General features: G+C 42.3%; 1 long non-coding RNA gene across 4 annotated transcripts; it reads left to right on the plus strand.

Annotated features, from left to right (window-relative positions):
• Positions 1-27,865, plus strand: LOC128329913 (uncharacterized). 4 transcript variants are annotated; one of them, XR_008309851.1, is made up of 5 exons: positions 1-421; positions 2,222-2,382; positions 14,392-14,468; positions 25,013-26,232; positions 26,870-27,865. It is a non-coding gene; the product is annotated as an uncharacterized LOC128329913 (long non-coding RNA). The 4 variants fall into 4 exon arrangements; XR_008309848.1 differs by having other exon boundaries at positions 25,013-27,865; XR_008309850.1 differs by having other exon boundaries at positions 7-141; positions 2,255-2,382; positions 25,013-27,865.

Raw genomic sequence — 27,865 nt, forward strand, 5'->3', positions numbered from 1 at the left:
CAAATGGCTGCCACACATGCTCAAATGGCCTCTAATGGCCTCAAATGGGAGAGGAGAGCTGGTCTTGTGGTAGCAAGCATGACTTGCCCCCATAGCTAAGCAGGGTCTGCCCTGGTTGTGTATGAGTGGGAGACTAGAAGTGTAAGCACTGCAAGATATTCCCCTCAGGGGATGGAGCCGCCGCTCTGGGAAGAGCAGAAGGTTTCAAGTTCCCTCCCTGGCTTCTCCAAGATAGGGCTGAGAGAGATTCCTGCCTGCAACCTTGGAGAAGCCGCTGCCAGTCTGTGAAGACAATACTGAGCTATATAGACCAATGGTCTGACTCAGTATATGGCAGTTTCCTATATTCCTGTGTTCCTCTGCAAGACCCAAGTCTAGATTTTTCCCTGATCTAGGGAGTCAGAAGAATGCAAAGTTGTTGGTAAGGGATGCAAGCATTTAAAAAACAGATATAAACGATACGTAAGTGGACAAAACATCCCTTAGAAAGACAATGTTGGTTTAATACCTTGTAAGCTGGCAAAACTGAAAGGTGGGGGAAGAGGCAAGGAATAAAATAAAAATATTCACTCGCATGCTGTTTAATTCTCTATACAGAGCTCTATCTTTATCTGCGTACTTCGCAATCTGATTATAAGGTTTGTGGGATTTCAAACTTGGAAAGTGCCTGCGTTTAACTTGCATGGTGCTTTAAAAAAACAAAACTGAATATCACACTGTTTTGCTATTCTGTGGCTAGTTGCAACTTCTACCTTCTTCCTGATCAGGCTGCTGGATCCAAGCCTATTGTAAGCTGCTGGAAAATTTCAGATTGTTTGGGGCCCCTAGGATTTCCCATTGCAGCCATCTCCCTTTAAGACAAAAGCTGTTTGGACAGAAAAAACACAGCCCTGAATTTCTGGGAGGCAGTAACCTGTAGTGAGGTGTGCTGAGGTGGCAGAACATTTGCTAAAGAGAGCTTTCACTGCTTAGCTCTGTGGAGGCATGCCCAGCACATGGATGTGCTGCATTTCCTTGGGAAGGTGACTGGCACATATGTGCCACATGTGTGGTTGTATGTGTGTGTATATATGCATGTGTGTGTTGCTTACAACCTGTTTCTCCTGAAAGTGTCTGAACTTGTATTTTTGAATTGATATTATAGTAAAGTTATCTGAAAGATGGGTGTCAGATGTTTGGACAGGGGTGCAATTTCAGTGCTTGCCCTAGGTGCTATTTTCCTTAGATACGCCTCTGTGTGTACATTCCAGCTGCCCCGCTGCCCCCTTTTAGCTCTGTCTGCTAGCACAGGCCTTAACTCCAAGTGAGAGTGTTGGTAAGGTTGCCACAGCTCCTAGATTTCTGGGTATTTACCAAATTTTTAGCATGTTCCCCAGTGTCCGGTTAGCCCATTAGCATGCCTGTATTCTCAGCTTTCAGTTAAAAAAAAAAAAAGCTAAGCTTCAACCTTTGTAGAAATGAAGTTAAGGAGCAAAATGTGCGGTCACTATTCTGTTCAACCGCTGGACTTAGAGAAAGGCAGGTGAAGCACAGGAAGCTTGCTGGGATTAGTTGACACAATGTCTGCTTTTGCACACAATGCCAAACCGGAGGCGAACTCACTTCCAGTTCGGCCCCCATGTTGTCCAAATTGTTGGAATTGTGGTTCCTGGACCACAGTTCCGATTTTGTGGACCAACCAGAGTTCTGAGTTTATCTCCAACCTGAGAATGAACAGTCATTTTTTAGTGATTTCCACTCACCCAACCGAGTGGAAATTCCGTCCTCCATGTCGTCCAGATTGGGAATTTATCCCAAACCAGAGTTAACAGAGCAAGCTCCTCCTGCTGACTTCCCTCCCATTGGCAGGTAGGGACTGTCCTTCCAGTGTGGGAGGAAGCCCATGCAGCCAGTCCTGCCCCCATTGCTGGCTTCCAGACTGCAGTTAGTGATAGTCTGGGAGCGCATGGTAGGGATGGAGGCAAACTGCAGATTTGTTGGACCTGTGGTTTGCCATTCTCTGTGAAGGTGGCCAATAAGAAATCCCACTGAGGAATGTAGCCTTTGTTTTTGTTTTTTGTCAGCAGGGGATCTCTATAGGGCAGCTGCCTTTGCCAGCATGGGGCTCTGGGCAATCGCCCCGGTCACCCCGTCCTAAGGACGGCCCTATATCTTCCCCCTGATGTCTGGAAAAGTATATTAACAATACACTAAAGGGATTTGTTTGTTTATTTTCTTGCAGCATGCTTCTTATTACAGCAGAAAATTTCTTCAGTTTACTACAGGTGGCCCAGAAAGATTGTTCAGCACGTAGGCCTAAAGAAACCAACTTTAGCATGTGTTTGACAAGAATACTATAACGAACTCTGAAATACCAGAGAAATTGAAATAAAACGGATTAAAGTAAGCAAATTTTGCACCTATTCTGTAGGATTATGAGAGGGAGGAAATCCCCTTCTACTATTCACTTTTGATTGACAGCATCATTATGTAAATTGCCAGTTAATACCACAAATGGAACCAATAGGTTCAGGATCATTTAATATATTCACATCTGCCTGTGTTCATAAAACAGGTATTAGAAAGATGCCCAGCATGGATTTTGAAGCATTTGCAGGTTCTTTGCAACTATCGTACTGAAGGAAGGAAGAAGGGAATAACAATGAAGGGCTCTGTTCAATTATAGATGCTGGCTGTGAACTGAACACATATCCAAAATCTGTTGCTCTGGACCTTTAAAGACTGCAGAGAAAAACACATGGTTTTGAAATCTAAAACACAACGAAATATTTTCTATGCACTTTAATTGAACATGCCCTATATTGCTTTGAAAATATTAACTATTTGGTTGTCTACTGGTGAGGAGAATGATGGACAGGAAATGTTTACTAGTAATGCGCTGGACTTTAGGTACTGCAAGAGACTAAGGCTGTGTTTGCCATAGCCTCTGACCAATTGAAAGTAAGTTGGAGGAGTAGCTAGCTAGGATTCCAGAGCCAAGCACACTCCCCAAAATGCAAGGGGCCACAACTCTGGCCCTCCAGCTGTTGTTGGACTGCAAATCCCATCATCCCTGATTATTGGTCAGTAACCGGGGATGATGGGAGTTGTAATCAAACAGCTGGAGAGCCAAAATTGTGCATCTCTGTGATAACAGATTGTGAGGACAAGGGGGGAAGCCAGTTAGAGGACCAGGAAGTGATTGTATGTGAGAAGCAAGCTCAGTTGGTCAGTGTGGGCAGCCAACATTGGTAGGAACATAGGAAGCTGCCATATGCTGAGTCAGACCATTGGTCTATCTAGCTCAGTATTGTCTACACAGACTGGCAGCAGATTCTCCAAGGCTACAGGCAGGAATCTCTCTCAGCCCTTTATTGGAGATGTCAGAGAGATGTGATCTAGGGTGGAGGAGGTCTGCTGCCTGTGCTGTCTGACTGGTATTGCTTCTTGCCCACAATCACTTCCCAGTCCTTTGACCAGCTTCTCCCCTGACCATGCAATCCATTATCAAAAGCATGCAATCCTAGCTGGCCACTCCTCTAACTTGCTTCTAGTAATGAAAACGCAGCCTATGAGTGAATTTGCTGATGTCTTCTTCCACACCAATCACCCCCTAATTTCAACACAATAGTCCCAGGCTAGTCTTATATTCACCAGTAGCATTTTCTTTTTTGTTTCTTGTGGGTCAGTTGCTTGGGAGCTCTCATGACCTTCTATCGATCACAGAAACCCAAGATAAACTCAAGTATTTCTTGATAATACAACTTGTACAAAAGGGGAAATGATCAGCACTTTCAAGTGAAAAAGTAGGATAGGAACAAGAGAACAAGGTCTGGATAAGAGTCAAACCAGACATACATACAAATGTACTTTTAAGAAGTGTGCTACGAACTAGAAGCATGTCTTTTTTATTAAAAACAACAATCCACCACTAGGATTCCCTGATATTGATCAGGACCACAATTGTTTGTTTTAATTAAAATCACCAGACACCATTACAATACATTTATAAAAACCATCATTAAAAAGGAAAGAAGAAGCCCAAGCCTATGACTACAAAACATTAAACACATAACACTCTACAATGTCAAAATCATTCTTAATCAAATACATCTTTCCAAACTTGAATGAATTGGGTTTGACCGCAGCTATTGAACAGAGAAATACTTATAGGCTGTCTGCAGTAAGTGGCGCACCTAGGTAATTTTGGCGCCCAGACCACCCCCTGCCACGAGCCCCCTCTTGTTAAAAAAACCAAAACCTGCCACTGCTGCCTCGCCGTGCTGAACTGCCAATCTTCTCCCCATAATTTTAACTGCCATGTGTGCGGCCAGGGGGTGGGGGGTGAGCCGAGCAGGCCTTCTCCCCCCATGGTGGTGACATGCGGAGCAGTCACTGGGCTTGTCCATCCAGCCCAGGGGCCCTTGAGAACTGTGAGGTGCTCCAGTGTACCTGCATAGTTGGAATAGATTGGCGCAAGCCTGTGACATCACGGGCCCGGACAGACAGGCCCAGTGGCCGCTCCGCCCACCATTGCTATGGCAGGGAGGCCTGCTCGGCTCACCACCCACCCACCCACCCCCGGCTGCACACATGGTGGCTAAAATTACGGAGGGAAGATCAGCAGTTCAACACAGCGAGACAGTGGTGAGGTGGGGTGGGGTGGTGGCAGGAGGGCCCCTGGACATGTGGAGGACCCCCCCCCCCCCGGACCTTGGAGCGGGGTAAGAGTGCCTCTGTCAGCAGTAAAAACAATAGTTAATATAAAGAAATAGAATTATTTATTTAGTATTCTATCACCTTTAGTTGAAAAGATCATTTAAAAGAATACAAAATAATTTATAGGCATAAAATAACAAAGTTAAACAATGAAAGATAATAGAATAAAACAACAATCGGCAGTGAAAAAAGCCACCTTCAAATCATCACCAAAACATAAAAATACCCCAAACTGCCACAGCAGCATTATATATAAGCAGATCAACATTCAAACACTCTTCCAAAGATCCAGGTATTCACTGCTTGCCAGAAGACAAATTGTGATGGGACCAGGCAGGCTTCTTTCAGAGTCCTGTCCCTATTGCATTAGACAGGGCCTTTTCAGTTGTGGCATCAGAATATCCCATACCCATAGTGCCACAACTGAAGAGGTCTTGCCTCATGTGTCTGCCCACTTCATTTCTAAATGAGGCTCACCGCCCAGAGCCTCTGGATGGGGCAGTTTATAAATGTTAATAATAATAATAATAATAATAATAATAATAATAATAATAATAATAATAATAATAATGGCAGGGTACAAGGAGCAGGGTTTCAGATGTTGACAATATGCACAGGCACTTCAGATATCCTTGCCCCAAAGCATTTAGGGGAACTGAACTACAGATCTGTATCCTGAAGGTAACAGTTTCTCTCTGTACAGGTCCTAGCATTCTATCTTATATTCAGTCCCTGAGTCCTAAAAAGAGACAATGTTCATCTGAATTCAATTTTGTTGCTCCATAAATAGAAACTGCTTCCATTTACCTTCTCAGGAGAGCTGCTAAAGGAGCCCTCCTATAAGCAGACTTCTCCTTCCATTCAGATTGAAAATTTTGATCCAACCCCTAGACTTAGATATCTAGTTTCTTATTTTCCAGTCTTGTTTCTATGCTTTTGAAGAGACGGGCCCCTGAATTCCTCTTCCTCCTTTGTAGGGATGTGTAGAATGTTTCGAACTTGAAACATTCCAACTCAAAACAGGCTGTTTCGAGTGTTTCACGCTCAAAACAGAACGTCCTTCAAATGAAGGGCCTGTTTCAAGCTCAGACGAAACGGCCCCATTCCGTGCCGGAACATTTAAAACATTCTGAGCACCATTTTGGAGGTGTGTTTTTTCCCTTGCTGACTGGTTTTAGCACTGGCTTCTGATCTCCTTGCTTCTTGGTTGGCTTGTTATCACACAAATCAACTTGATTTGTGTGATAACAAGCCAGCTTAATTTGTAAATAACAAGCCAACCAAAAAGCAAGGGTCGCCAGTGATGTATGATAGGAAGACAACCAAGATCGCAGGCCAAGTGGAAGCCAGTGCCAAAACCAGTCAGCAAGGGAAAAACACAGCTCCAAAATGGCGCTCAGAACAAATGAAATGTTCTGTGCTCCTTCCGATGGAACAACTGGCATGACCGGTCGTTCTGATGGAACGTTCCAGGCATTTGCATTCCATTCCGAGCTTGGAAAGGAACACAGATCCCATTCCATGCACATTCCTATGCAATTGCTAATAAAATAGCATGTCCTCTGTGCAAACTCAGATTAACCTGCAATGATGGCCATTTCAACAGCACATCTTAAAGAGGGCAAAAGAAGAGCAAAGCCACAATACTTTGGCTGCATTTTGCTTAGCCTACATTTAAGAGCTCATTTCATTTGTTTGGTTTGATTATTCACTTAATCTAACTATACAAAGCATGGTCATTTGTTTTGTTTCCCATTAAATAAAGGTTCATCATTTCATTACAACTATTGCAATGACTGCCCATTGACTCCTTCCACCTATTTATTATATTTATTGACAGTCCATTAAGTTTTTTCAATATGTTCCCCTGGAATTCATTTATAGCCCCCTAAATCATTAACTTCATGCACAGTCATTGCACTGTAAAAAAGAAAAAGAAACCCACTGTATTTGCTTGCTGTCAAATTTAATGAATGTGGAACAAAGAAAGGAGAGGCTTTGGGAAAGATTAAAATGAAGCAAGCTGGACAACAAATGGGTGAAATAGTGTCATGGAAACCTTAACTGTAGTTGCCACATGCGCAGCATAAGGGAGCCCCAATGCTGCACCCTGGGATTGCTGTGGACTTTAAAGGCAGCCCTGATGCTGTTACAGGAACACAGGAAGCTGCATTATACCAAGTCAGATCACTGGTCCATCTAGCTCAGTATAGTCTGCACAGACTGGCAGCAGCTTTCCAAGGTTTCAGGCAGGAGTTTTCCCCAGACTTACTTGGAGATGCCAGGGAGTGAACCTGGGACCTTCTGCCCGCAAAAGTAAAGTTGTGCCATCAAGTTGGTGTCGACTCCAAGCAGATGCTATTTCACTGTGTTACAGCCCAATGAAACAGCAGTTGCAGAAGCAGCATTTCTGCAGATTTCCCTATTTCCCTAACTATTACCAAATTATAAACAACAGTCCTACTCTGAGTGAAAGATCATTGTAACAGAAAAATAACAGTCTCAAGCATCCAGTAAGAAATACAAACTGACCAATCAGTATACAGAACTGATGATTGATGACTGACACTAAACTCTACCACAAGCCTATACACAGATATACATACATCAGTGGCAAGAACAAAGACTATACACATAAATCCCCAAACCCACAACACTTTCCTTCAACTACCCTGAGCCATTTTGGAAAGGCATTATAAAAACTGAATGAATGAATGAATAATATGCAGAGAAGTTTCAGCAAATCTGTGGCTAGAACTCCATGATACTTTTCATGGGAAGAATCCAATATTCACTGAACTTGATTCAAGTAAACATGTTCTGTGTTGGCCATAAGGTCATGGTAGGAGGAAAAGATGGCATTGTGTAGCCAGCTAATTGGAATACGTTAGCTGACATAGGAAGCTGCCATATACTGAGTCCGACCATGGTAGGAGGAAAAGATGGCATTGTGTAGCCAGCTAATTGGAATACGTTAGCTGACATAGGAAGCTGCCATATACTGAGTCCGACCATTGGTCCATCTAGCTCATTATTGTCTACACAGACTGGCAGCAGCTTCCCCATGGTTGCTGGAGGCAGGAGTCTTTCTCAGCCCTATCTTGGAGATACTAAGGAGGGAACTTGGAACCTTCTGCATGCAAGGCATAACGGATGATTCTTAGAGACATGGAACAACTTGAGGAGCTGCTGCTGCAGAAATGGAAGCAGCAGTGAGGCTGAGAGATTGGGACACTGCTGCTTCCATCACTGTAACAATGGCTCTGCAAGCTCTACTGCCTTGGATATCATGTCAGCCATTATTATCATTTTTCCCCAGGATCTGATCTGCTTTTTAAAGCTTGTACATTCTCCTAACCACCATATGCAGTACATTATTGTAAATGAATGGTCATGTTGCAGATTAGGTATTCATACTGATGGGCAGTGACTCGCTCAAGGAGTGGAGCAAGCAGTGAGCCAGTTTTGTGGTAGTGAGCATGGAGTACCCCCTTTACTAAGCAGGGTTCACTTTGGATTGCATTTAGATGGGGGAATACATGTGAGCAATATCTGCTGTAAGATATTCCCCACAGGGATGAGGCCATAACTCTGTAGCAGAGCATCTGTTTTCTTGCAGAAGGCCTCAGGTGCAGTCCCCTGGCATCTCCAGGTAGGGCTGGGAAAGACACCTGCCTGAAACCTTGGAGGAGCTGCTGTCAGTCAGTATAGGCAATCAGGAGCGGAGAGGGGTCAGCAGTGGCCCCCTAGTCCTGCCCCCTGCATCTGACATCAGATGCAGGGAGTGTTTAGCCATGCCCCCACATCTAACGTCAGATGTGAGGGCGTGGTTTAGCTTCCAAAGGCAGGGAGCTAAAAGAGAGAGTTGCTCCTGGCCACACTGTGACTGCAGCACTGGCCGATTTAGCCCCCAAACAGGGTCATGTGTCCCCATCTGGGAGCTAAATCATGCCCCCACTGTCTGATGTCAGATGCAGGGGGCATGGGGGGTGGCCCCTGAGGGGCAGTGGCCCAGGTCCTTTGAACCTGTCCACTCAATGGTGGCTCTGGCCCTGTAGACAATACTGAGCTAGATGGACCAATAATCTGACTTAGCAGCTTCTTATGTTCATCCATACACATGTTTTGTTTATGCCTGTTTAGAAAACAGAAGTTCCAACCTAGACATTTCTGATGGATAAAGGAGATGTGAGTGTTGCACTGTTTATTTCAATGGAGGAAACTCTTCAGGTTCCACATTCTGTGGTGTGCACACCATTGAAAAACGAGGGCAAGCCACATGTACAAGGCCTAATTGTGAATGCATGCAGGGGTCTGGATCAGAGTTTGGAGGGGCAGTTAAGCCTGTACAGTGTAATAACTAGACTTTATTTTAATCATCTCATTGGCCCTGGTCTGCTACCCCACCCCCTGTAAATACTGTAGAACACATGGGGGAGTTGGATCCAGATCTGGGTCCCCCGCATGTGATATTTACTGAAAACAAAGCAAGCATGCCACTGCCATTGTTGTGGCTAAACTGAAATATATTATTTTAATTATTATTCCACATTCATGTTTTTATTAAATTGGCAAGTTAACAATTCAAACAAGTTAAATAACTATCAGAAATATATTGCTGGAGTAATTCCAGCAGTATTTACAAATAACATCCAAAGACACATAAATGCACACATAGGAAAGTGAATTTATAGTAGAGCTCTAAACTAGTGGCCCTGATACTGCACGGCGAGCCACCGATCTAAGCAAGAAGGAAGCTTGCTTCTTCCAAGGCTCTGTAAAGCTTGCCTGTAGTGCTCTCAATGCCAGGGCTGCTGCGTGCCTAGTGCTAAGTAGTGCATAAATGCTGTAGCAATGATACTCCCATTGGGAATTATGGGAGTATTTGTTACTACTGCATTTACACACTCCTCAGAAGGAACGCAAAAGGCGTGTGAGCACCAGGGATCCACCAATTTAGGATTACTTACTAGCTAAACATTGTTTGTGGTTGCCATCAATCCCCTCTCTTCCCTCAAATCCTTTTTCTGGCACATAGGAAGGCACATTTATTATGCCTTCTAATATATTTTAGAAAATAAATCCAATCAGTTTTGATTGCATATCTATTTTGGATGGATTAAAAGGAGATATTTTATAAGATCATGCTGAAGAAGAGGAGGACAAAAAGGAGATGGAAACAAACAAGCTATAAATGAGTCATGGGTAGTTAATCAACTTGTGATAAGGATTGGAAGGCACTTGGAACACTAACAATGTGCTATATAAATGATCAATAGGAAGGACAAGATATATACCAAAGAGGCAATGAAATCTTTCATTTCATTGCAAACCCAGTTCTAGTAATGAGAAGATAAGCCACATGCTATGAGGATGAATGCAAGGTGCCAGCAATATTGTGGCAAAATAATGGCTGATTTTATTTGATTCATCAGACCATATTGCCCTTTATCTGCAAATGAACAGATGCACTCACTAGTTCCAAATGATCCAACTGTAGCTTCAAAACACACTCTGTCTCTCCAGTAAACAGATTTACAAGTCAAATGAATATCTCTCCCTAGGTGGCTTAAACTTCAGCTATTTCTTTGTAAAACTTGCATGGATCTTGGGAAAATATTCACCTATATTGAAACAGAGGCCTTGATCTCAGAAAACATCTTAGTTCAAGCTAGAATAAATGTTTAAAATGAAAAGCGGGTCATTTATCAGCATATATTCTAGCACAGAGCTGCCCTAGAGCATGAAAATATCATGAGCAACTCAACCAAAAAAGGAGGGGAACCATGTGTGTCATGATACATTAGCTCGCATAGGGGAGCGGTAAAGAGGCTGAGCTGTGAGGCAGGAAGTTTCCCCTCCCACAGTTATTATTATTAACATGAGCCGACATGATGCACAGCTGTAGGACAGCGTAAGAAGGGCTGTAAGTCCACAGAAAGCCTCCAACATCCCTGCAGCAATAGCATGTTGTGCAGTCAAGAGAGCATGGGAGGGGGAAATGGTTTTTGCTTCTCTCCCCTCCCTCCAGAAGCCCTTTCCACTTGCAGGAACTTGTTCCTGAGGGTCACACAAATGGGTGGGCACAGAGGGGAAGTGGGGGAGTGATATCTGCTTCTTTCTTCTACCACTGGAAGTCTTTCCCACTTGCAGCAATTTGTTTGTGGGGTCACAAAGCCCTCGGGAACATATTTCTGCAAGTGGAAGGACCTTTTGGAGGGAAGGGAGAGAAGCAAAATGCACTCCCCCTCTGTGCCCACTCAACTGTGTAATGCAGTCACCACAGGGACTCTGGAGGCTCCCTACAGACCCGCAGCCATTCTTAGGCTGACCTACTGCTGCATGTCATGTCGGCCAGCATTATTTACATAACACTTTTCAATAAAACATCCTCAAAATGATTGGAATGAAAAATCTCATCCCTCTGCCATGAAGTCACTATGTAGCCAGTATCTCTCAGTTTCAATCCGCTTCTGTCCTCCAATAATGCAGACATACCATATAGAGTTATTATAAAGATGACTGAAATAACCTATATGAAGCATTTTGAACACTCAAAAGTGCTGTTATATGGTGCTTTTTGACCAAAAGGTTCTCAAAGCACTTTAGGTATAAAAAGATGGTTCCCTGTCCAGAGGCGTAACTAGGGAAAACGGCGCCCGGGGCAAGCACTGAAATGGCGCCCCCCCACCCCCCCAACTTACTACATTATACTTAGGTTTTTCCTTACAAGTGCCCGCTGCCACCGCCAAGCCAGGCCACTGAATGGCCGCCAGGCGCCAGCAAAGCAATGGGGGGGGCGCGGGCGGCACGGAAGGGACCGCTCGTGGGGGAGTGGGTGCCGACGCGCTCCCTTGACTGCTGCAGCACTGCTGCACTGAGCAGGAAACATTTGTATTAACAAAAAACTTTTTTAAAAAATTTAAAAAAAAATTTGTCATGGCGGCGCCCCCCACGTGACCAGAAAAGATGGCGCCCGGGGCACGTGCCCCCCCTGCCCCCCCTATAGTTATGCCTCTGTCCCTGTCCCCAATGGTCTTATAGTCTAAGAAGAAACATACTAGACACCAGCAACAGCCACTGCAATGATTCTGTGCTGGGGCTCAATAGTCAGTTGCTTTTCTCCCTGCTAATATAAGAGAATCACCACGTTGAAAGGTGTTTTTTTGCCTAGCTAGCAAGAGATATTCTAAATATCATTAGTCCTGCAATCCTATGCACACTTTCCTGGAAGTTAGCACAAAAAAGGAAGTCAGGATTAAGACTAGGTTGGAGCAGTGTTGTAGGCACAGGGAATTTTAATTTGTTTTAATTTGGGAAATGACTGGGGGAAAACGATCACTTATCTGTAATCTGATACAATCCAGCTGACTGTGTTCTTAGCTCATGGACTCCAGGATTGTTAAGTTCATATACATCTCACTTATGTCCTGGTCATATACAGATGAACTTAGATTGCTTTAGTTTTCTGAAGATTTGAAAGACACCTCAATTTATATTCAAAGAGCAGTTCATGAGGTAACAGGCCTGCCATACATTTAGTGTTGGGAATTCTCTCTGGTAAGAGATACCCTTCTATTACAGCAGAGTGCACTGAGGCACAACACAGCAGAGTCTGCCTAGGCATGCGTGTATGCTGAGAGTAAAAGAAACTTGGAGCCAGTTCATAGTTTCAAATCAATATAAGGAGTCTTTATTAGTGAACTCCATTCTAGATAGTAAAGTGGAGAGATGGGATCTCTAATCTATCTAGCTCAGGGATTCTCAACGTGTGGGTCCCCAGATGTAATTGGACTTCAACTCCCATAATTCCCAACCAAAGGCCATTGGGGCTGGGAATTATGGGAGTTGAAGTCCAATAACATCTGGGGACCCACACGTTGAGAAACCCTGATCTAGCTAGTTGGATGCAGAGGGATGGTTTCTGCATCTCTACACACATAGTGCAGGGAGAGAGGAGTGTGCGTGTTGCAAGGGAAAAGAAAGAGAAGAGGAAGTGGCAGGAAGGAAAGAGGTCCCTGAGAGTAGCCATCTACATATCAAAGGGATAGTGTCAGAGCAGTAGAGAAGGGATGACCAATGTCTTGACTCCTCTAGCCCTCTGACTCACTAATCTGTCCCCCTCTGTCATTGAGACATGAGACAGTGCAGAGTCCTTCACTTCCAACATTTAGTACATCTGATATTGCTTTCCCATTGACAGTACTATGCAGTAGCAGTCTGTCCTACCCAACTGGAGGAGCGAAGAATGAGCTGCAGCTGCTTTGGTAACAGTAGTCCACTCTTTTGCTGTTTTCTGCTCCCTCCTCAGCTGTAATTGAGCCTGCAGGCTGCTCATTCCCCCAGTTGGGGAGGGAAATCCTCAACCCAGCAAATGACCAGGGCTGGGCATTTCCCTCCTTTACTGGGGTGCTTTCCAGGTTAGCTGCTCAACAGCAGCAAACTGCTTCAGTTCAGGCAAATCGCATTCAAAATGTAAATAGCAAAGTGCCCAGCAGGGGGAACAGTCTTGAGAAAACGAACAACCCGAAAAAACAGCAACTTTTTTACACCAGATATACTACGTTATAGCACTATATTGCAGCAATTAAATTGGAAACAAGGAATTGGAAATGTGAACGGCACCCTACGCTGTCCACGTAGGGACTGCAGTGTCACAACACAGGAAGTGTGAAAGCACACTTCAGAGATATGTCATGACCCCGTTGCAGGGTCTAATCTGGAAAGTGCCTGGGTGAATAAGCAGCCAGCATGGTTCAATCACAACTGTGCCGGAGCACTCCACGGTTGGTAAAAGACACTGGCCCAAACAGAAGGGCCCAATGTCGCTCCGGTCCCCGCTGACACTGGGGGAGGGGGAGGGGAGAAGGACTGCTCCGCTCCCACCACCACCAGAGTCACCCCTCGGCTGCAGTAAAAAAAAATTAAAAACAGTGGAGGTTTGGCAGAGCAGGCTCCCCAAAGGAGGTTTTGGGGGGCCTCGTGGGGGGAGGCTCGCAGCTGGGTAGTCCAGGTGCCCAAATTACCTAGGTGCACCCCTTGTTTCAAGTACGTTTAAAATGATTATCTATATATTTGAGCCCAAAATGTGTCCTCAAAATTTGTCTGAAATTAACTAGATTTTCAATAGCGTGAAAATCTTTCCTTTAGAAGCCACTCTGGCAAAATGTGCATCCGAGCAGAAGGAAGAGCTATTAAAATTGACTGTGATCTTCATGATAGGATGACTGAGCAGAAATGTCGAGAATAGAATGCCCTATTTTTTGCCAGAATTATACTAAATAATATTTCTGCATGTCATTTGTATACACTCCAAAAGAAACAAACTATTCTAATTAGAGGTGAAAAGATTGTTAGGAAATGATAGTTCTCATCATTGCATAGCACAAGAACTCAGCATGGACTAATTTATTAGACTTGTGCAGCTCAACCAGATGGTAACTCCCTACGATATCCAATAGACATTATTTACTACCAAAGGAAATGGAAGACATCACATGATTTTTACTTTGAGATGTAATAACTTTTCAACTCTCTAGTAACAGATGTGCTTCTAGAAAAGAGGGAAGTGACAGCAAATTACCGTTATATAATAAAATACTCCCCTAGCTAGAAGATTAAGTAATGCATCCTGCCCAAGGTAATGCCAGCAAAGCCTCTCTCTCTTCTCCCCTCAATCCCTTGCCTCCAAAGTCTGCTGCTGAAGTCTGTATACCATCCGTGACTGCCTGTCTGGCTACCTCTTCAGCCTTCCTGAGTCTGCTCCTAAGGTGAGGTGCCTGGGTCTGCCTGCCTAAGCATTCCTACTCTGTGCCTATATATTCTTCATTCTGTGTACATTTGGTTTAGATTGTGGATAAGATTGTATATGTATACACTCATAAATTGCCTATAAAATGGGGGCCCATGTGCAAAATTGAAACTTCTTGCTTTAAATGACATCTTTAAAGAAATGCACAGTTATTTCTCAATTCTAAGCAAGTATATAAGCATGGGGAAAATTTTTTTAAATGAGTCCACTTTAAAACATCACTAGTTTCTTCCCTATGAATGCCACAGAGTAGACAAAATTCACTTTTCCTTGGGCTGAACACCATCTTAATTGAACATAACACAAATCTATTTTCCAGACTGGCCAAAACTTGCTTTCTAATGAAAAGAGAGAATAGATTTCCTACTCTGACAAAATAAAAAAGTATTTGCTCTCAAATTATTTTCTGCCTTTTCCTATGAAGCCACAAATAGAAAAATATATTTTCAGCCTCCTATCATTCATCACGTTTTTCTGTTTTTTAATATTACAAAGATTGCAAGAAAACAATTAAAACCGAAAGCTTATGCAGTACATTTTCTTTCCACAGCAACAGACCCAGCTTTCTTAAGCATACATACTGTATGTGTGGACAAATGTACTGGCTGACATCCAGACTGGCACTGCACTGGTGCAGCAGGCTGGGTTCCATCCAGATGACCACTGTACTGTTATGAAAGAAGGGAGGGGGGCAATTTCCACCAATTTCCCTTTCCCTCTGAAGTTCACTGTGCATCATGAAAATAGGTTTCTGAGCATTCAAATTGAAAGGTCAGATATCAATACAATAAATTGTATAAATAAATCCCCAAATTATAATAATGGGCTATGTATTGATATTGGCTTATATTCTCATTAAATTACTCGATGGAAGTCCTATTGAAATTAAGTAGTCCTTTAAAGTAATTTAGAAGTACTCTAAAGTAGTCCTTTAGAGCAGGGATTCTCAACGTTGGGTCCCCAGATGTTATTGGACTTCATCTCCCATAATCCCCAGCCCCAGTGGCCTTTAGTTGGGGATGATGGGAGTTGAAGTCCAACAACATTTGGAGACCCAACATTGAGAATCCCTGGTTTAGAGTAATTTGGGGTGTCGGCTATATATATATTTTTAATCTACGCTGTGCTTTTTTGCACAGTTATTCAAAACATATTACCTCATGGTTTAAGTACAGCTTAAAGTAAAGTTGTGTCCTCGAGTCGGTGTCGACTCCTGGCGACCACAGAGCCATGTGGTTTTCTTTGGTAGACTACAGGAAGGGGTTACCACTGCCATCTCCCGTGCAGTATGAGATGATGCCTTTCAGCATCTTCCTATATCGCTGCTGCCCAATATAGATGTTGCCCATAATCTGGGAAACATACCAGTGGGGATTCGAACCAGCAACCTCTTGCTCGCTAGGCTAGTCATTTCCCTTCTGTGCCATTAGGTGGCTTAAGCACAGTTTATGACATCACGATTAGTCATTTTGAGTTAGAGCAGGGGTTCCCAACCTTGTACTTTGGTTATTGTAGATGGGGATAATGAGAATTGTTATGGGTCAGTTAGAATGAATTGGGGTACATGGCATTTATGCAAATCAGTTACTGTAATATAGCTTATGCTGAGCATTGGCATTAGGCAATGGTCAAATGACAATGAGATAATATAATCCCCAAAAACAAGCTATGTGTCAGCAATTCGTGACTTTGCACACAAGGCAAAGTGATCAATACCTAATCATTCTAAAATGATGTCTTTCTAATCAAGATGGGTGGTACCTTCTAATTAGACATGGCCTGTCAAAACTTAACAAGTAATCCAAGCCCTCTTAGCAGGAAAAGACACTCTGTGATAAGGGATTATAAAATATTGATCACGGATTAGCTTTGAGATTTCCCCTTTTTTATTTATTTTGATTGTTTGTTTAACAAATTTCTATACTGCCCCAAACTTGCATCTCTGGGCAGTTTACAATTTCAATTTCAAATTCAAAAATAAATCAATTAAACAATTAGAATCATTTAAATATTAAAATCATTTACATTAAAATCATTTAAAACCCACATTAAAAATATTAAAACTATAAATCTAATTAAAAGCCTGGGTGAATATATATGCCTTCAGTGTCTTTTAAAAAGTTGCCAGAGATGGGGAGGCTCTTGTTTCAACAGGGAGTGTATTCCAAAATCCAGGGGCAGCAAGGAAGAAGGCTTGTTCCCGAGTAGCTGTCAAATGAGTTGGCGACAACCACAGATGAACTTCTCCAGATGATCTTAACAGGCAGTCTGTCATATTCAGGCTGACTTAGATTCCTTCTCCACAATTACTTCAGTGGAGATGTCCAGCGACTCCTTTTGTGTGGTTAAGTTGGATCAGTTCCAGTTTGTGACCCCAGGAGGATGTGGACAAGCTGATTGAAACGGTGCAGCCTACCACCTGTTCTCTTGACCTTTGCCTGACATGGCTTATATTATCTGGCAGGGGGGTTGTTGTAGAAGGTCTGGTAGGGATTATAAATGCGTCTCTGAGGGAAGGCAGGATACCTCCTTGTCTTAAAGAGGCAAATATTAGACCACTTCTGAAGAAGCCTACCTTGGATCCCTCAGAGTTGAGCAACTACAGGCCTGTCTCCAACCTGGGCTAGGTAATGAGAGGGTGGTGGCCTCCCAGCTCCAGAAAGGCATTTAGGGAGGTTATGCCTTCTCCCGATGATGTTGACATGGAGAAATAGATTTGGATGTCATCAGCACGTTGATAACATCCCAACCCACACCAAATCTTCTGATGGTCTCTCCAAGCGGTTTCATGTAGATGTTAAACAACATCAGAGACAGTATAGAACCCTGAGGGACACCATATGAAAGTTCAGAATTTGAGGAACAGCAATCTTCAGGAGACACCATCTGGAATCTGCCCATGAAGTAGGAGCAGAACCACTGCAAAGCAGTGCCTCCCACCTCCAACCCCCTCAGATGTTCCAGAATGATACTATTGTCAATAGTATCAAAGCCTGCCAAAAGAGCCAAGAGGACCAACAGAGTCACACTCCCTCTGTCAATTCCCAATTGGAGATCATCCATCAGGCTGACCAAGGCAGTCTCCACCCCATAACACACTCAAAAGCCAGTTTGAAATAGGTCTAGATAGTCAGTTTCCTCCAAGACCACCTTGGAGGAACCTTTTGTGACCCCTTATGATTTTCTAACTTGTCCATGGCTTTGGACCTTATACCCTAGCAATAGTCTTTGATTTATTTTTATTTTTCCCTAGCTCTAAGCTTTAAGCTCTGTAATTTTGTGATTTTCCTTTTGACTTCCATTGAATCTCCAGTTTTTGAGTTCTATCCTTTGTGTTGCTGAGACTGCTGTGCAGACTGATTCAACATATTTGGTGAGATGCCTACTGAATTCTTTAATATGTTTAAACTTTTCAGATTCGCTTTTATACCTTATTTCTTTTGGAACTCAAATAAAATGTTAATATGATTTCTGAAGTGGGTGCTTCATTTTTTCTGGGCAGTGGGCAAAACAGCTGGTCAAGACCCAATAAACCCATAGCTAAATTTGGCTACTGGGGAAAATCAGGGTGGGTGGTGGGGGGAATCCTACAGCTTGAAACCCATGCTAAACTCTCAAATACATTATCTGAGAGAAATACTTCAGGCTTAAATATTTTTCTCCCTTTTCTGTCATCTGAAAGACTGGAATTAAATAATCTTCTCCTGCTCTCCTTGCCTAACCATCCCTGCCTTCCAGGCAAACATGTTCAAATAGAACAAAGGGTCTTGCTATCAAACACAGTCCAAACTTCAAAAATCACTTACTTTATTTTACTTAGAGGTACTGCTGTGTTTCTGCTGCAGAAAAGTAATCTGACAGTGCAGCCCCAGGGTCTTAAAAAAAAAGAAAAAGATAAGGGACTTCTGTGGAAAGAATGTGTGTGTGTGTGTGTGTGTGTGTGTGTGTTGTGTGTGTACGTACACCCCACCCAGATTCCTTTTCAGTTTCTATCTTCTCATATATTGTGCTTCAGGTCTGAGGTGTTTTTTCCTGGTTGTCATCTTCTTACCTTGGAGAATTGCAATGAAATCATTCTGCAGTTCAGTGAATTCATCTCAACAGAGAAATATATGCAGTGGCTCTAAAGAGAGTGACACCAACTGTAAATGCATCTTGGATTTATATAGGGAACCTGCTTTCATTCTTTACGCAGAGATATGGAACTAAGGTATTGTGCATTTCATATGAACTTACCCAAGACAAGTGCTTAAACCCTACAAACAGTCTGTGAACAGCAAATTCAGCCAGTCAGAATGCTCAGAGTTACAATTCCTTGGGAATGGGACAGAGCTTATATCTAGTGAGGGCTGGCATTGCTGATAGTATCCGGATCACAGTGCAAATTTATCTCACTTGAAATATGCCAATTAGTACCAGGGCAAGCTCCTCTGCCCCTGAAAATGGTCTTCTGCTCATAATTCAAACTGAGAAATATTCGATGCCCATTTTATACCTGTGCTCTTCCCTCATGTGTATCCCAAGGGCAGGGCCTGCATCTAGTAAATGTGACTTTCCCAGAAGCAAAACATGTGAGACCGGCTGCTGAGACAAAAACCTTTGACCATTTAGGGGAGAAACTTTCCTCATGAACAGCCAGATGACCAATTTACAGTCTTCCCAGTCCCAGTCTTTGAATCAACCACTCATCTCCTCCACACACTCCACTTTCTGAAATTCACACAAGCACTAACTGGGATCAGGCTCCACATGCAAAGAGAAAAACGTGGTTAACGGAGCATTAAAAGAAAATACTGAGTTAAAATGCTTTCCAGTGGTTAACAGAGTGAAATGCCACTCTTGCATCAAAATGTTCAAGTGGCCCCAATGATCTGGGATGTGCTCTCCTATTCTAAAATAATACTGCCTCTTCTGCAAAGCCAACAATTACACAGTCATGAGGCAGCCAAGAAAACAATGGCACACACGACTATGGCTACAGTAGATATTTATATATCACTTTTCAGCAAATGTTCTCAGAGTGGTTTACATAGAAAAATAAGGAAAGGAAAAGAAAAGAAAAGAAAATGGTTCTCTTCCCCGTCCCCAAAGGGCTCACACAATCTAAAAAGAAACATAAAATCAACAGTAGCACAACCACTGGAGGGATCTGTACTGGGATTGGATAAGGGCAGTGGTTCCCCCCTGCTAATTATAAGAGAATCACCACTTTGAAAGTATCTCTTTGTTCAGTTAGCATGCACTAAGAAGATGCTAATTACAAAATACTCCATGATTTTCTAATTAAAAATCTGCTATTTTTTAAATTCACCACCTGCTGCTTTTCTGAGCCCTAATTTCTCATCCAGGCCATTATTGACCAAAAAAAAGTGTGCTGAGGCCCAAAATTTTAACAATTCAGCCACATGCCACAGTGCATCTGAGGCACAGAATGTTTGCCCCAGCCTCGCTCAAATGAAGCACAAGGCTTTGTGGGCTCAGCCACTGGCTGATGGGCTTGAGGGGTGGGGGTAAGCTAAAGCTGGCCATTCTGGCTCTCACATCCTTGGCCCCTTGGCAGTGACCCCTCCCTCCTGCCCTGGCAGTATCGCGGGCTTTAGCTGGTCCAAGTAGGAATTCTAAGTCAGAATTTTTTGGCTCTCATCAAGTTGGCCAAGGATAAGGGTCCTTTTTTTGCCTACTCCACACTGCTTTCCCATTGTTAACTAGGCTCCTGGTCACAATGTCAGGTACAGTGCAGAATAAAAGGATAGTGTAGGGTTGGTGAGCACCTCAAGGCATGTGTTTGGTGTGAAAAGGAATCCTTGTCAGTCCCTAGGTGCTTTATGTCTCAGGGAGTGCTGGCTTGAGCTTCCTCTGTTCTGCTGAGGCATGACCAATCTTAAAGGCTTCATAGCTTGGGCAGGGGTGTTGGTGATGCCTTATGTAGATATCTTGACCTTAAGTCAGATAAGAAGGGTGGCATCAGCCACAGGGCTGATGCTGTCTGGAACCAAGGTATGCTGCCTTATGTGTTTTAAATGGGACTCACACCATGTATAGCTAGCTACTATACTGTAGGGGATGGAGAGCCAATCCTCTTCCTTCATTTGATTTGCCTAATAATTAATAAGGTTATGGCTCATTTAACTCCATATCTTGCCTCATGTCTTCATTGGTCAAGCTGCAAACACTCAGTGGCAACAAATGCCTCCTCTAGGACAGCAACCAACTTACACCTGGTAGATGATACTGATGTCATCACCAATGCCTGTTACCTTCTGCAGAACTGTTGCTGCTGGTGCTGCCTTCTCCTCCACCCCAAATTCAAATTCCCAAACACCAGTGCAAGAATGTTCAAACATTGCAAGTCAATTAAAAACGCATACCTGAAGCTCACAATTGGCAATGCAATTACAAGGCAAGCTCAAGGGCCTTCTGACATTACTAATTAAAACAGGGTGATTTTGCTATAGACTGGTCACCAGCAACTGTGAAATCTTTTATTTAATCTGCCCACATCTTAACTTGGACAGCACAACTTCATACCAGTACACTCTGTTTAAGAATGGTATAACCAAACAGGTCATAACAATGATATTAGCATAAGGGATATACCAAAAGTTAGTCACACAAAGCACTTTTTAAAACGTAACAAAATTAAAGCAGTATTTTCCCAAAGGAAAATATGGTAACCAGACTCTAAACAGTTAGAGCATCTACAGTCTACAGCATTTATTTGCATAAACATTCTCTTCCAATACTTTGCAGCCTGCTTTCCTATACTGCAGATATAACAACTTTGAAGGTAAAATATTTATCTAGAGCACACAGACAACTTTGATTGAGCATCTTCATTTTAAACAGTCTGAACAAATATTTCTTGCTTCTATAATGTTTTTTACAACAGAGCAAGCAATGATTCAGACCTTCCACACATTGTGCACCATAGATATTGAGCCATAAGTCTACAGGAATAGTTCTATTTTGCTTCTCATGATTGCTGTAGTCTGCTACTCAATATCCAGAAGCTTGGTGTGAAGAAATACCCAGAGGAATAAGGAAGGAATAGGGGGCTTTTTTGGATGAGGCAGGTAATAGAATATTTGAAGTAGAGATGGGCTTCTGCTCAAATTCTGTTTCTTGGCTGCGCTCTGGTTAAGAAATGTTTCCACAGAAAAGAGGACTGCAGAATGTTCAACATTTGTAGCATAAAAAGAAGTCCCTAGTTTCCAGCAGCTAAGGCACCATTTAAATACAGAGCTGCAAAGGGATTTTGTTATAGTTCCTTACAATTCCAGACAGAGATCAAAGCCTTATTTTGTTACACCCTGCCCAAATGTTCACCCTGTACTGATTAGGAACATAGGATGCTTGCTTAGCCAAAGGGACAATTCATACTTGTGCCGCAACATCAGCTCTCTACATCACACTGGTTTTCAGCATGTTTATCATGTTATGATATTGCCCTCTATAGTTCTTGGTCTTTGGGGTTTTATTTGTATGCTACTTTGAGGTTTTATGATAAACAAGTATATATTTTTTAATGTACTTGGTAGCAGGAAGGGAAAAAATTCCTATTGAGAATCACTGATCATTTCCAAATCTCAGGATCATAGATATTAGCATATTTGCCAAGAGTGGGGGGCTTGATATTGCCTTACTATCACTTATCTCAGTTAGACATATCAAAGATCAAATGGGTTCTTGATTAGTGTCCCAAATTATTATTGCTTGCAGGTCTATATTGTTTCTCTTTGCACTACTACAAAATGAAAAATGTGTTTTGTAGTAGTGTAGGAAAAACACTGAGTCCCTGGTATAAAGTGAAAACCTTTTCAATTTTTGCTTAAGGAGTTCAAATATCTGGCCTATCAATCTGCAAAGAAAGACACCACACATTTTGATGTATTTTCACTTTGCCTCACAGGTGAAAAGGCTTTGGCAAATTGCTTTTGACTCCAGTGCTGCTTATCTGTAGAGATGATAATATTTTGAAAGAAAATGAATGTTATACTACCACAGTGAAAAATAAGAGACTCACAAAGTAGTCTCTCATTCAAATGAAGGGTGGACCATGCTTAGCTACTACAATTCATGCTTGCTACCACAAGACCAGAACTCCAGGTAAACACCGTATGGACTGGCTTGAGAAAGCTTTGAATCTCAAAAAGAAAGATGGCCATGCTTAGGAAGGTGCTTCAACTCAACTATTTGTTTCATCCTAGGAGGGATCAGGGCAAAGAATGCTTCTGGTCATTAAGGCCAACTGAGAAAGATGAGTCGTAGTAGCAGTCTCTATGAATTAGCTCAGTGGTTTCCTAACCTTTTTCTTTATGTGGACCATTACATTGTCATCGAAAATATCTGTGGACCACCACATAAGCAAGCCATTTCAGGAGCGTAACTGTAACAGGGCAAGGGGAGACAGTTGTCTAGGGGCCCACTGCCCTGAGGGGCCCCCCAGAGGCAAGTCACATGACTGACTCCCCCAGCCGCGCACCTGCCTGGGCTTCCTTCAGTTGTATTCATCCTCCGAAATTGATGTGAGTGTTAAGACCTGGAGCTACTAGAACAGCATGTCTTTTTCTAGTACCATTAAATGACTTGCATTGTCCACAATTTACAAAACCTTTAAAAAATAATTTAGGATGATGTTCTATTGTGGCACATAGAGGTGTGTGTGTGTGTGTGTGTAATAAATTTTACTATGCTTTTTGTTACCACTATTCAGCCTCATTTAAGATTTCTTTACTTCATGAGCTGAGCTTCAGTGATGGGGGGGGCATTTTAAAATTTTGTCTCTGGGCCCACTCCAACCTTGCCCTGAGCCATCTTAAACATTTTTAACATAGTCTATGGCAGATGGGAGTCAAACTTGTATATCAAAGGGTATTAAAAACACAGCTATTTCATATATATATATATATATACACACACACACACACTCACTCACTCACAAGCCTATTGTACCCATCATAGCACATTTGCCTGCAGCAGGTCTACCAGTGCGAGAAACAATATTATACATAAACTGTATACAGTGTTGTATTCCATTTTCCCCACACAGTGCACTTGCAGTACCCTCACAGACCATAGGTTGGGAACCACTGAACGAGCTCTTTAGGTACTTCAATATGGACGTTAGAGTACAAAAATGGAACCCAAGAAAGATACTTCAGCCCATATGTATTATAGCCCACAGACTAGCACCCCACACATAGGCCAGCAATGACATGGTTTACAGTTGTAGGGCCAAAAAGGTTTGAAGAGAGATTTAGATGCTAAAGCATACAAATGCACCCCAAAGCATGAATTGTTCTTATAAAATGGTAAAAATGAATGATCACCAACAGGTCTTTCTAGCATTTGCCCTTGAATTTGGTCAAAAGTCAAGAATGAGAAATTCTTCTAAAATGCATACATCATCTTATGTATGATATATGCATTTTATGTATGAGCCATATTTTATGCGGAAAATTGAGTATTACGTAACTGATTCTTCTAAATGTTACATGACCTTTTAATATTATTCACTATCACAATTTTAATGTGACTGGATTTAGATATTTAGGTCACAAGGCTACAAAAACAGCATAATAAATAAATGTAGAAGTTACAATCCAGCAATTGTTAGGCATGCCAAAATCCTTTGGAAATTAATATAGCATGCAGCACAACTGAAATTAATGGAATATTCAATACAATTAATGAAACAGGCAGCTTTTCGCCTTCCAGTTGGGGGTCTACTCGTGAGTAGGCGCGGCGTGAAGCCGCACCGTGACTACTCACGAGCCTAAAAAGCAGGTTTGCTAGAGCGCTCGCTCCGCAAACCTGCTTTTTAGCAGGGGTTTCAGAGCGGGTTTGCCACTCTAGAGCCACCGGGCTCGGTTGCGAGCCCGGTGGTTCTGACAATCAGCAAAAATCGGGATAGCGGAGGCTAGCCAGATTTTTGCTGATTGTCAGAATCGCCCCAGTGACTCACTCCACATGTGCAGCAAAACTGAGGCTCTCTTGCCCCCTACAACAAACATATTTTTAAAAACAAAGTTGTATCTACACTTCAGACTTAAGGTGATCTCTTGTGGAACTCTGGGAGCAGTAGTTCTGTGTAGGGTGAGCTAACAATCAGCTAAAGAATTCTCAGCAAACTATGACAGCTTGCTTGGCATAAAAACTACATGCTTGAAGGCAGAAAGGCCTAATAGGTGTCAGCCGACTACATCTTCCCCAAGTGTTTGGGGAGGGCACCCTTGCTATCCACTGTCCCCCTGGATGTTGTGATTATGATCACTTGTGATTCTCCTGCTCTGATGTGTCCATTTTTCTCTCAATGCTGGGTCAAGCTCAGATGTCAGGGTCAGGATGCAAAGGATGAAGGAAGTATGGAGGGTCCTATGGAAGTAGCTTGGTTTTATTCCAGGGAGGGGAGAAAGATTGAGATTACAAAGCGGGAAAATAACAGAAATAACACTGAGCAAAAATTTAAAAAATAAATAACCAACCATCCCTTCTTCTCTGCAGATTTCAGAACTGCAGCTAGTCAGGTGAGCTCTCAAGATTTCTCATTGACAGATTCATCACATATTTGGGATACTAAAAGACAAGAACTGACAAACTTTGAACAGTGCAGCTACTCATTTGGCTGTGCTAGTGAAAGGATGGAGACTGAAAGATTTCGAGAATATATGAGATAATCATTACAAAAGCAGCTGTGCTCCTTTAAAATGCACAACAACACAATGGAGACGCTATCTGAAGGGGTAAGAATTACTTTCAATTCTAAAACAGAAAGCTGTATAGTCTGTAGGAGACTGGAGCTAAGCAGATATGGTGAGTATTTTATCATCTCCAGATGTTAAATTCTATTATTTTCTTTCATTCTCTGGCTGTGTAATCTTTGTCAAAGCTTGATTTTAAGGAGGAAGAGATACTTCTGCAGGAAAGATGATACCTTGTGCAGGAACATACATTGAAACTGATAACAATAAGACAAACTTCGTTACAGGAACTGACTGGAAAAGCTAAATAAGAGTCTCTGGTACACTTAAGAAAGCAAAGCATTCCTAACCAAAGCAAGGTAAGTAACAAAACTTGTTGCATCGACTGCTGTATCAAATGAAGGGACATGTAGAACATCACAGATGATCATCACTAACAGGAGGTAGGTTCTTTATTTAAAAAAGAGAGAGAGAGTCACCTTTCTTGGTTATGCAAACCAACTTCTGAAGATATCTGTGATGGTTAAACATTTATTTGATAATTCTACTAGCTTCTTACAGAGTTGGATGGAGAATAAAAGAGGACAACCACAACAGAAGACAATCTTCATTTGCAGAAATAGGCTTGAAAGGCATAAGAAAGTACATATCAAGGATTAAGATGAACTCATTAAAATATACGATGCAAGGTAAGGAACACTGCGTGTTGTATTTGCTATTAAGAAGTGGAAAGAGTAAGAATCACAGATCACTCATCATCAAGAAGGTAGGTCTTTAAGAGATCTTTTTTGCCAAAGACAGCATATACTTGGTCACTTTTCCGAGCTGGCTGGTCTTTTCAAACTAAATGTCTCCATGAAGTCCAATTCGTTGTTGCTGCAAAGACTAAAATTGTGTATCCCTGATCATTACAGCACAAAGCAACTTGGAAGGAAAGACTGAAGTTTGTTCAATGGTATTGTAACAATGAATGATTTTTACGAGCTACAAGGGATTGTTTCTTCTCATGATGTTTGAGGAACAGTAAGCCACTCTCTAGTTATTCTTTCAGGTGTAGGGAGGAAAAAATGGAAGCTGAACATACATATATAAATTCAGAGCCTGGCAGATGAGCAGTCCTTAGTGTTGCTTTATCGTTTTCGATAAGAAGACAGCAACAGAGACTGCAGGGGAAATTATGAAATCATAATTTCAATATGATTAATTTTCCTCATCATGTCAACCACTATCTCTTTCTTGCTGTATTCTAAATACAAAGGAGGCAAGGAGAGGTTATTGGGATTCTTGTCTTAAATATATTAACAGAGCCTATGCCCTGTGGGATGCTATGGATAATGTCAGATTTAGTGTGAACAGTCTGTGCACTGAGTGAGGTGGTGCTAGTGGTGGCGGGTTTACATTACAGGATCTTTACATTGCTTCACACCAACATTTTTAAAAGGAACTTTCAGTTATTTTCTTCCCAGCACCATTTTTCAGGGTTTGTTTTCCTCTTTATTTTGAAGCGTCCCACTGAGTTTAATGGAACTTACTCCCTTGCGTGTGTGCATGTTGAATTGTAGGCTCAGTTATCAAAATGGTGCTTGAAAAGGCATGTCTACACTAGCCCAGCATCTTTTTTCTCCAGCTGCTCAGAAAGTGCTCTTTCTTATGCTTTCAGAAAGCCCCAAAGAAGTGCAGCGAGGAACTCTCAGAAACATTTCCCACCCAGCTCCAACATGCTACTATTCTGGTGTATATATTGCCCTTGAACAAGAAGGTTCTATATGACAGCCAAAATGCCTGTGAACCACTGATCTGTGCCCTTAGTTATTTTTTCCTCTTGTTATGGGGATTTGAAACAGTAATTATTCTGTTTCAAATCCCCATAATAAGACTAAACTAATGACAACGGGTACAGCAACCAGCCTCAGAAATGATAATGAAGATACTGAAGTGATGCATAACTTCTGCCTTTTAGGATCGGTCGTCAACAGTAAAGGCTCCAGCAGTCAAGAAATACGCTGCAGACTAGCACTTGGTAGGGTTACAATGAAGACCTTGGAAAGGATATTTAGATGCCATGACGTGTCCATACCTACAAAGATTAGAATCATTCGGACCATGGTTTTCCCCGTGACACTCTATGGATGTGAAAGCTGGACTTTGAAAAAGCAAGATAAAAAAAGCATTGACGCTTTTGAACTTTGGTGCTGGCGAAGACTTTTGAGGATACCATGGACAGGCAGGAAAACAAACAAATGGATCATAGAACAAATCAATCCAGAATTTTTAATTGAGGCACAAATGACCAGGCTCAAACTATCATACTTCGGACAAATTATGCAAAAACTCAGCTCCCTTGAGAAGTCTATAATGTTGGGAAAAATTTGAAGGAAAGAGAAGAAGAGGATGACCAGCAGAAAGGTGGATGGACTCGATTGTGACAGCAATGAATGCACCACTGAGAGACGTTAAAGGCCAAGTTGAAGACAGATCATGCTGGAGAGAATCTATCTATGTGGTCGCTAAGAGTCGACACCGACATGACGGCACTTAATCAATCAATCAATCATTCAAAAATCACTAGATGGATGTTTTTCAGACCAGCCAAAGGTGCTAATCCAGCATGGAGCTGAATTTTTTAGGAATACTAAAATGACATTAAAATATTAAA

Source organism: Hemicordylus capensis, chromosome 6 (genome assembly GCF_027244095.1).
Source record: "Hemicordylus capensis ecotype Gifberg chromosome 6, rHemCap1.1.pri, whole genome shotgun sequence".
Taxonomy (NCBI): Eukaryota; Metazoa; Chordata; class Lepidosauria; order Squamata; family Cordylidae; genus Hemicordylus; species Hemicordylus capensis.